Below are 10,333 nucleotides of genomic sequence, written 5' to 3' on the forward strand. Positions count from 1 at the left end.
TGTGTTACAGGGGCCAGCATGTTCCCCAAAGCGTCGTGGAGTATCAGTTGAAAAAAGATATAAAATTGGCATCTATAGATTTCTTGTGGAACCGCGGGTTCGCTTACTTAGCCATCGTTGAAGAAAAAAGATTACTAGAATGCAAAATGTTCAGATCTGGACGGAAACACCACAGCGGGAGTTCTGCTTCTGGTGATTTATTAACGTGGAGGTGGAGTTTCATCCATCCAAGTTACAGTGTCTGTAGATTCACATTGAGTACAAGGAAGGGAGGAAGGGAAACGTCTTTAAAATTTCACTGGCAATTGAAGAGAAAGGAAAAAAAAGTTCTGGTTAATTAGGACGTGTGTGTGTGTGTGTGTGTGTGTGTGTGTGTGTGTGTGTGTCCAAGACATTTTTTTTTTTTTTTAATTTACAGAGACAGTGAGTCAGAGAGAGGGATAGGCAGGGACAGAGAGACAGGAACAGAGATAGATGAGAAGCATCAATCATTAGTTTCTCGCTGCACGCTGCAACACCTTAGTTGATCATTGATTACCCTCTCATACGTGACTTGACTGCGGGCCTTCAGCAGACCGAGTAACCCCTCGCTGGAGCCAGCGACCCTGGGCTCAAGCTGGTGGGCTTTTGCTCAAACCAGACGAGCCCGCTCTCAAGCTGGCGACCTTAGGGTCTCGAACCTGGGTCCTCTGCATCCCAGTCCAACGCTCCATCCACTGTGCCACCACCTTTGCTGTGGTAGCAAGAAAAGAGACCCGAGTCAACGTTGGGTGTAGCTGCGTTGGGATAAAACTTTAGGAAAAGAAGTCCTCAGGCTATAGTTTGCCAATCCCTGCATCAAGAGGAGAGAGAAAGTTACTTTTCCTCCTCTACTGTTTCTGGTGGTTAACGTGGCACCTTCTGGGAAATCCCACTTACTCTAGAGCAGGGGTCCCCAAACTATGGCCCTGTCCAAGACTTTTTAAAGGGTCAGATTGTCTTGTTGTATAATGGTGTCTTAATTTTTTCTTCACATTCCAACTGAATTAATTTTAGGCCCTAAATCCGAGCCTTATTCTTAGCAATGTTTCTGGTTTTAAAAAAACTGTGGTCATGGTTTCTCAGCTAACACTGGACACAGTCCCTAAAGCAGAGTGACCACACTCAGGTCATGCAGAAAAGTAATAAGAAACAATAAGTAATTTTATAGCATTAATAAGAATAACTAAAAGTGCGTAGCTAAGTGCATGGCATAATTATTTCAGATGGTTTTTTCTTTCAAACAGGAAATTTTATAACTAATTTATTATTCATATGGTACAGAATATCACTGCTAACCTGAAGCTTCCTGGAGTCATAACACAGAGTGGTTTAGAGAAAGGACACACTCAGCTTTGTGGATTTGCTCACTCACAGAAGTGAAGAAGAATATAAAGCTCAGGGCATTTTTGGGGGTCTTTGACTTCTCCAAAGAGCTAAGAAAATTTAGTTCCTTTCTATAAAAATGCACATGTACATAAACCAATTTAAGTATAAAACAGGCATACAGTTTTAGGAGGTTGACCAAGTTAAGAATGCTGACACAATAAAAGCACTGTTTCTGTAGCATTAATTGGAGTGGTGGAGGCAGAAAGGGCAGTTAACCTCTCTCTTTAGGGCATAATATTTTCCAGAGCATCAGCATAAAAAAGTAATGTTTTTGCTGCCTCATTTTCGTGCTTCTGCACAATACAAATGGACAGACATGTGATAAAGCGAGAGGATAAACCTCTCTGAAGGTTGAAGAATGTACATTGCCATAGGACAAATGAAAGAGAACATAGAGAAGATGGTTAACATATATGAGCTTGTTATACTAACAGCTATAAGGGAACAAGATGAAATGACTTCAAGATAAATTTCCTATTGGAATAATGAATGGCATTCATAAATAGATGATAAAAGAGATGATTGGACCATTTGGAGTCATCCCTAGCCAGTGAGAATGACTACCTACCTTCAAGTGGGGATTCTTTACTATCAGATTAGAATCATTGGAATGAGGCAATTCTTATATATGGGCCTGCATGATTTGAAAGTTCATTCATTCCTTCAATAAATATTTACTGAGCAAGTATTATATATGCCTAGCTCTGTGTTAAGCACTGGGCATACAGTAATCGTCAATGCAAACATCATACTTGCCCTCAACAAGCTTACAGTCCAGCGAGGAAGCCAGCATAAACAAACCTTCATAGGAATAAATATATGGTTATAAAGTGTGGTAAGCATTCTGAAAGAAAAGCAAGACTATAGGACTCTAATGTTCCTAATGGAGGAAATAGCATGTGCAAAGGCTTAGAAATGAGAATTTGGTACACTAGAGAAAATGAAAGAAGTGGAGTGTAGTTGGAGAGTATCAAGTTAGGAAGAGTGACTTGAAATGAGATTAAATAGGTTATCAGGACCAGAGTAAATAAGATCTTCTGGGGCACGATAAAGCTTTTGCACTTTATTTATGGTGACATAGGTAGCTATTGACAGACTTGAAGAGGGGATATACATAACCTGATATACATTTATTTATAAATTTTATTTATTGATTTTACAGACAGGGGAGGTGAGGGAGAGAGAAGTATCAACTTATAGTTGCTTCATTTTAGTTGTTCATTGCTTTCTTTCTTTTTTTTATTTTTAGATTTATTTACTCATTTTAGAGAGAGGAGAGGAAAAGAAGGGAGAGGAGCAGGAAGCATCAACTTCCATATGTGCCTTGACCAGGCAAGCCCAGGGTTTCAAACCTGTGACCTCAGCGTTCCAGGTCAACACTTTACCTGCTGCACCACCACAGGTTAGGCCTGATACACATTTATTTAAAAGATCATTTGGCTATTGAATGTGGTGGATGGATTAGAGAAGAGCAACAAAGGAAGCAGTGTGTTGCCCTGGAGAGATTGGAGAGGGCCTAGTCCCCCTATATCTCTGTTAACCTACCCCTAGACACACACACACACACACACACACACACACACACACACACCACATACACACTCCCACACTCCACCCTAAGATTTACCAAGAGAGCCAGTTTACACCATGGATCTGTACCCTGTTCAGTTGCACAGGCCCCTACACTTGGTTTAATGCTCTGCTTTTCATTGTTTTGAATTTTTTGATAATTTTGTACAGAGCATCCTACTCTTTCATTTTGCAGTGGGCTCCACAATCTTTGTAGCCAATCCTATTTACTAAATAAATAAGCAATCTAAGTAAAAGCACCTGCCATGTCACACAGTACCGATTTATTCAGGGGTCTCAAACTCGGGCCCGCGGGCCGCATGCGGCCCGCCCACCAATTTTGTGCGGCCCGCAGACTGGCCTGCAGACTAATCCACGAAGTTAGCTAGCTGCTAACATCAGGGGTACTTCATCTGAGGGTCAAGATGTGAGTAGTCATATAATCACACATGTGAAAGCAACTGCTGGACAACCTCTAGTAGCCATCTCTGAAGCCTCCTTCCCACACCTTGAAGATACACCCAAGGTAGAAACTGTGTGTTTACTCTAAAAATTTAATTTGAACAAAGTGTTTATAAGTCACTTACATCCTTAAGTTTTACCTATATATAATAAAAAGCCTGAAAGCACCAATGAAACAGGGAAACCAATTAGGAAGTTATTGCAATAGTCAAGGTGGGAGGTGATAGTGGCTCTGGTTAGTGGGGTAGCAGCAACGGTGGAGACAAGTACACATATTTGGGAAGTAGGATCAACAGGACTCAGTGATGTGGGGCTGAGAGTTAGGCAGGTGTCAAGGGTAACAATCATTGAGTTTTTTACTTAAGCAACTGAGTGAATGAAGATGTGACAGTGGATCAGGGAATTTTCTTCCACAGCTACTTAGTCTCCTTTGTTACTGGTTGATAGAAGCCATTTGAAGAGGCCCTGGGCCCTGACTGTTGATGTTTGGTCAAGTCGCACTCTCATGCTGCCATTCTGAAGTGTAGTGGCTAACCACAGGAAGCACTTGAAATGGCTGTACAGATCAACCACTTACTCCACAACAGCCAACTGTAGAAGCAGAGGCCTGATAATTTTTGCTCACTAGTAACTGTCTTCTTTTTGCCTTCTAAAGCATAAAAGGAAGGCATCTGCTCTGTACACATCATCATTGTACTGCATAGCCTTCCTCCCTTCCTGCTCCTGCCAGCCTTTCTGTAAAACAAGTCTGCGCTTGTTTTATGCCCTCATGCTTTGCTGAAAGGTGTTGGTGATTATCTCAGGGGATAGTCTGACCTTCAGCCAACCTCAGTAATCAAGCTGCCTTGTTCAGAGCTTATCAGTTTCAGCTGTTGGCTGAAAAGCAAAGCACAGCTCTAGTGTATGCTAAGTATGTTCATGTGTGTATATAAACACATGGTGCCTTTCTACATATAACTGGGATATGTCAGAATCCTTATGCTAAAAAGACAAATTTAAAATTTTTTGTCAATTACAGTTGATGTACAATATTATATTGGTTTCAGATGTGCAACCTATTAATTAGACATCTACATATAACTTATGAAGTGATTGCCCCAACAAATCTAGTACCCATCTGACACTGTACATAGCTATTACATTGCTAATTACTATATTCTCTATGCTGTACTTTACATCCCCATGACTGTTCTGTAACTACCAATTTGTACTTCTTAATCCCTTCACCTTTTTCAGCCATCCTCCCAAACTCCCTTACATATGAGAGCCAATCAGTTTGTTCTGATCTGTTTCTATTCTGCTGTTAATTTATTTTGTTTTTTAGTTTCCACATAAAAGTGAAATCATATGGCATTTATCTTTCTCTGTCTGACCTATTTCACTCAGCACAATATCCTGTTGTTGCAGATGGTAAGATTTATCCTTTTTTTACAGATGATTCATATCTTTTTTTGTATATATATATGCACTGCTTTTTTTGAGAGAGGAAGGGAAAAGAGAGTGAAAAGGAGAGAGAGAGAAACATCAATTGGTTGTTCCATTTAGTTGTGCATTGATTGCTTCTTGTATGTGTCTTGACCAGGGATTAGACTGATGACCTCTGGCTCAAGCCAGCAACCTCAGGCTCAAGTCAGTGACACTGTGTTTAAGTTGGTGACCATAGGTTTTGAACCAGTGACCTAAGCATTTCAGGCCAATGCTCTAGTCACTGTGCCACCACTGGTCAGGCTGTACCATTTTTTCTTTATCCATTCATCTATTGATTCACACTTAAGTTCTTTCCGTATCTTGGCTGCTGTAAATAACGCTGCAATGAACATATGGATGCATAGGACATTTTGATGAAGTGTTTTGGTTTTCTCAGATAGATACCCAGAAGTAGAATTACTGGATTCTTCTTTGTCTGTTGTTAAAGCCTTTGTTTTAAAGTCTATTTTGTCTGGTATAAGTATTGCTACCCCAGCTTTTGTTTGTTTGTTTCCATTTTTATAAAATATCTTTTTCCATCTCTTTACTTCCTCTGTGTGTGTGTCTTTTGATCTGAAGAGCATCTCTTTTTGGCAGCATATGTAAGAGTCTTGTTTGTTTTCTATTCAACCATCATATATCTTTTGACTGGAGCATTTAACCATTTGCATTTATAGTAATTGTTGAAAAAAATTGTTAATATACGTATTTACTACCATTTTATTTTATTTTTTTATTTTTATTTTTTTTCATTTTTCTGAAGCTGGAAACAGGGAGAGACAGTCAGACAGACTCCTGCATGCGCCCAACCGGGATCCACCCGGCACGCCCACCATGGGGCGACGCTCTGCCCACCAGGGGGCGATGCTCTGCCCATCCTGGGCGTCGCCATGTTGCGACCAGAGCCCTCTAGCGCCTGAGGCAGAGGCCAAGGAGCCATCCCCAGCGCCTGGGCCATCTTTGCTCCAATGGAGCCTTGGCTGCGGGAGGGGAAGAGAGAGACAGAGAGGAAGGCACCGCGGAGGGGTGGAGAAGCAAATGGGCGCTTCTCCTGTGTGCCCTGGCCGGGAATTGAACCCCCATTTTATTATTTATACTTTTTATCTTTTTTTTTCTCTTCTCTTCTTAAAGAAGATACTTTAACAAGTTTTGTAATACTGGTTTGATAGTGATGAACTCCTTTAGCTTTTTCTTGTCTGGGAGGCTTGTTATCTGTCCTTTGATTCTAAATAACAGTTTTGCTGGGTAATCTTGGTTGTAGGTTCTTGCTTTTCATCACTTTGAATATTTCCTACCAATCCCTTCTGGCTTGAAATGCTTCTGTTGAGAAATCAACTGACAGTCTTATGGGAGCTCCCTTATAAGGAACTAACTGCTTTTCATTTGCTACTTTTAAGATTCTCTCTTTGTCTTTCAACTTTTGCATTTTATTTTTTTTAAGATTTTATTTATTTAGCCTGACCAGGCATTGGCACAGTGGATAGAGCATCAGAATGGGACACAGAGGACCCAGGTTCGAAACCTTGAGGTCGCTGGCTTGAGTGTGGGCTCACCAACTTGAGTGAGGGGTCGCTGGCTTGAGTGTGGGATTATAGACATAACACCTCGGTTGCTGGCTTGAGCCCAAAGATCACTTGGTTGAAGCCCAAGGTTTCTGGCTTGAGCAAGGGGTCACTAGCTCTGCTGGAGGCTCCTGGTCAAGGCACATATGAGAAAGCAATCAATGAAAACTAAGGAGCTGCAATGAAGAACTGATGTTTCTCATCTCTCTCTCTTCCTGTCTGTCCCTGTCTGTCCTTCTCTCTCTCTCTTTCTCTCTCTCTCTGTTACAAAAAAAGAGATTTTATTTATTGATTTCACAGAGCGAGGATAGAGAGAGAGAAGGGTGGGGGGAGGACTGGGAAGAATTAACTCATAGTAATTGCTTCTCATATGTGCCTTCTTGACGTGGCTAGTCCAGGGTTTCAAACTGGTGACCTCAGCATTCCAGGTTGATGCTTTATTCACTGCATCACTACAGGCCAGTCTTTCACCTTTTGCATTTTAATTACGATGTCTTGATGTAGGACTCTTTGGGTTCATATTGTTTGGGACTCTCTCTGCTCCCTGGACTTGTGAGTCTTTTTTCTTGACCAGGTTAAGGAAGTTTTTAGTCATTGTATCTTCAATTAGATTCTTTTTTTTTTTTGTATTTTTGTATTTTTGTATTTTTCTGAAACTGGAAACAGGGAGAGACAGTCAGACAGACTCCCGCATGCGCCCGACTGGGATCCACCCGGCACGCCCACCAGGGGCGACGCTCTGCCCATCCTGGGCGTCGCTATGTTGCGACCAGAGCCACTCTAGTGCCTGGGGCAGAGGCCACAGAGCCATCCCCAGCGCCCGGGCCATCCTTGCTCCAATGGAGCCTTAGCTGCGGGAGGGGAAGAGAGAGACAGAAAGGAAGGAGAGGGGGAGGGGTGGAGAAGCAGATGGGCGCCTCTCCTGTGTGCCCTGGCCAGGAATCGAACCTGGGACTTCTGCACACCAGGCCGACGCTCAACCACTGAGCCAACTGGCCAGGGCCTCAATTAGATTCCTTTTTTTTTTTTTGCAAAGGCTTTTTTTTTTAATTTTTTTATTTATTTATTCATTTTAGAGAGGAGAGGGAGAGAAAGAGAGAGAGAGAGAGAGAGAGAGAGAGAGAGAGAAGCTGGAAGCATCAACTCCCATATGTGCCTTGACCAGGCAAGCCCAGGGTTTCGAACCGGTGACCTCAGCATTTCCAGGTCGACACTTTATCCACTGCGCCACCACAGGCCAGGCTCAATTAGATTCTTAATCTCTTGCTCTCTCTTCTCCTCCTGGTACTCCTATGATGCAGATATTGTTATGCTTGATGTTGTCCCAGAGGTCTCTTAAACTATTCTCATTAAATTTTTTTTTCTTTTTGCTACTCTGATTGGGTATTTTCTATTACTTTCAGCTATTGTATCCTTCATTACAATATTGTATCCTTCATTTTATATTTCAGATATTGTATCCTTCATTGGTTCTTTTATGTGATTTTCATGTCCTCTTTTATGACGTTAGAAGCTCTCACTAAGTTTCTTGAGCATCCTTAAAACCATTGTTTTGAATTTTGTATCTGGTAACCTGCTTGCCTCTATTTCATTTAGATCTGCTATGTCTCCCAGTCTTGGTAGGATGGCCTTATGTAGTATGTGTCCCATAGGGCCCAGTGAAGCAGGCATCCCTGTCACTGAAGCTAAGTATTCCAGGTGTGCACCTTGTATGAGTTGTGTACACCATCCTGTTGTAGTTAAACCTTGATTGCTGTTGGTACATCAATGGGAGAGATTGACCCCTCCAGGCTGATAGACTATAGGGACCAACCATGATTCCAGCAGAGGAGCTGCTGCACAGGAGCCAACTCCATGGAGCTGGACTTTCTTCAGTGGGGCTCTGGTACCCTCCAGGTCCACCTCATGAGTGTATCACTCATGGAAAGTGGTGGGATGGGGCTCTGGTATTTTCTGAAGTTGGCCACTGGGTTCACTGGGTCTGGGGCCTCCAGGGACTTACAGGCCAAGGTCAGCCACTGCCTGTGCCCTGCCCAGGGGCCACCCAGTATGAGCAACAAAGTGATATGCAGATGGCTGCTACTTGTGCTGAGCTAGGAGGTAATTGGGAGAGGCCAAGATATGAACTGAGGGCCACTTAGCAAGAGGTACAAAGCATGCTGAGGCCAGATGCTGCTTGTTTGGATCTTGTGGACCTTTGGAAACAACACATTTAAAAAGTAGATGTCTACTGGAATGCTGAGGTCAATGGTTCAAAACCCTGGGCTTGCCCGGTCAAGGCACATATGGGAGTTGATGCTTCCTGCTCCTCCCCCACTTCTCTCTCTCTCTCTTCTCTAAAAATGAATAAATAAAAATAATTAAAAAAAAAAGTAGATGTCTATAATGGCCTTCATCTGTACAGTGGCTCCCAGGAACATGGCATCCAGTGACATTTCAACAACTTCCTCAGCCTCCTCAAATTCCACCACTGGGACTGAAAATCCAGGCCATCACCTGGCTGTGCTGCACATGGTGCTGGCAGTACCGCAGGAAGGAGAGCAGTGCTGAATTGCCTCAGTGGTGGCCATCAAGGTTTACATCCTGCAAAAATACCCCATTCAGCTCACGTTCCTCCTGAAGTGGGTCCAGGACACTGGCATGCAACACGGCTCCCTCATCAGCTTAACCAACTCCAAGGCCACGGGGGCCACGGGCAGTTTAGGATTAGTTCCCAAGCGGACACACACACACACACACACATACATCCAGTCCAGGAAGATGTCCACCATGATGGCTCCCAGAAGACTTGGAGAGGCCAAGTAGGAGGCCACCAAAAAGGTGACAAAGCCTATTGGTGGCAGTGGGCCCCATAGGAAGTCAAAGGTTAAAGGCAGAAAAAGCAGCCCAACAGATGCCAACCAAGGCCCACAGGAAAACCAAAGTGGGAGTCAGAATTCAAGACCCACAGTGACCAAGGGTGAGAATGGTGCTGCTTACCCAGCCAAAAAAAAAAGACTGGGAACAATGTTCCTAAAGAGGTCATTGCCCAAAGGACGGGGAAAGGGTTGAAAGCCAAGGCTGCACTCCTCATAAGGATAGTGGGTCCAAGATGGTACCTATACTACTGGCCAGGAAAGGTCCCCAAGGGCCTCAGTAGGTCTGGCATGTCCACCAAACCCTGGTTATCTAAAGAGGCCACTAAGAAGGCAAAAGCCAAGAGGCAGGGTGGAGAGAGACTAAGATTTTGTTGGAGTTTTTATTCCCCAATAAACCATCACTCAATTTATCTTACTGTAACTTATCAATAAAGTTTCCCCCCTCACAGAAATAAATAAAATGGGGCCCCTACTTCATGTCATATGTAAAAATTAACTCAAATAGATCAATGGCCTAATACAAGAGCTAACCCATTGTGGGGGAGGGACAAACTTTCCTCCATCCTCAAGATTCTTCTGGTTGGTTTAATAATTAAATAGACACAAGATAGAGTAGCAAGAGAAAATAACTAAATTTAATACATACATATTGTGGGAACCCCACACGCGAGAGAGTCAGAGACCCCTACATGCAAGAGAACTTCAGACACAGAAAGGGAACATGAGTATTTAAGACATCTTGAGTTAGGGATGAAGTAAGGTACCTTGGGTGCTTCAAAAGGTTATAGCAGGATGATGGGAAGAGGAGACCTTTAGTAAACAGAAGTTTGCCCTGCCTTCTAGCTAGTCAAAAGAAATTCTCTTTTATAAACTCTTATGGCAGGGCCTCTAATTCAAGTTCTTTTAGGTCCTTACGGTGAAGGCAGAAATTTCTCTTGGGCTTGTGGCTAAAGTTACCATTCACTCAAAACAATCTGCATCCCACTGAAACACAACTGGGAGTAACTA

General features: G+C 42.9%; 1 pseudogene; it reads left to right on the forward strand.

Moving 5' to 3' along the window:
• Nucleotides 1-8,852: 8,852 nt before the first annotated feature.
• On the forward strand, nt 8,853-9,757 carry LOC136387986 (histone H1.8-like; annotated as a pseudogene).
• The last annotated feature ends 576 nt before the right edge of the window (nt 9,758-10,333 follow it).

This window comes from Saccopteryx leptura, chromosome 1 (genome assembly GCF_036850995.1).
Source record: "Saccopteryx leptura isolate mSacLep1 chromosome 1, mSacLep1_pri_phased_curated, whole genome shotgun sequence".
NCBI classification, from domain to species: Eukaryota; Metazoa; Chordata; class Mammalia; order Chiroptera; family Emballonuridae; genus Saccopteryx; species Saccopteryx leptura.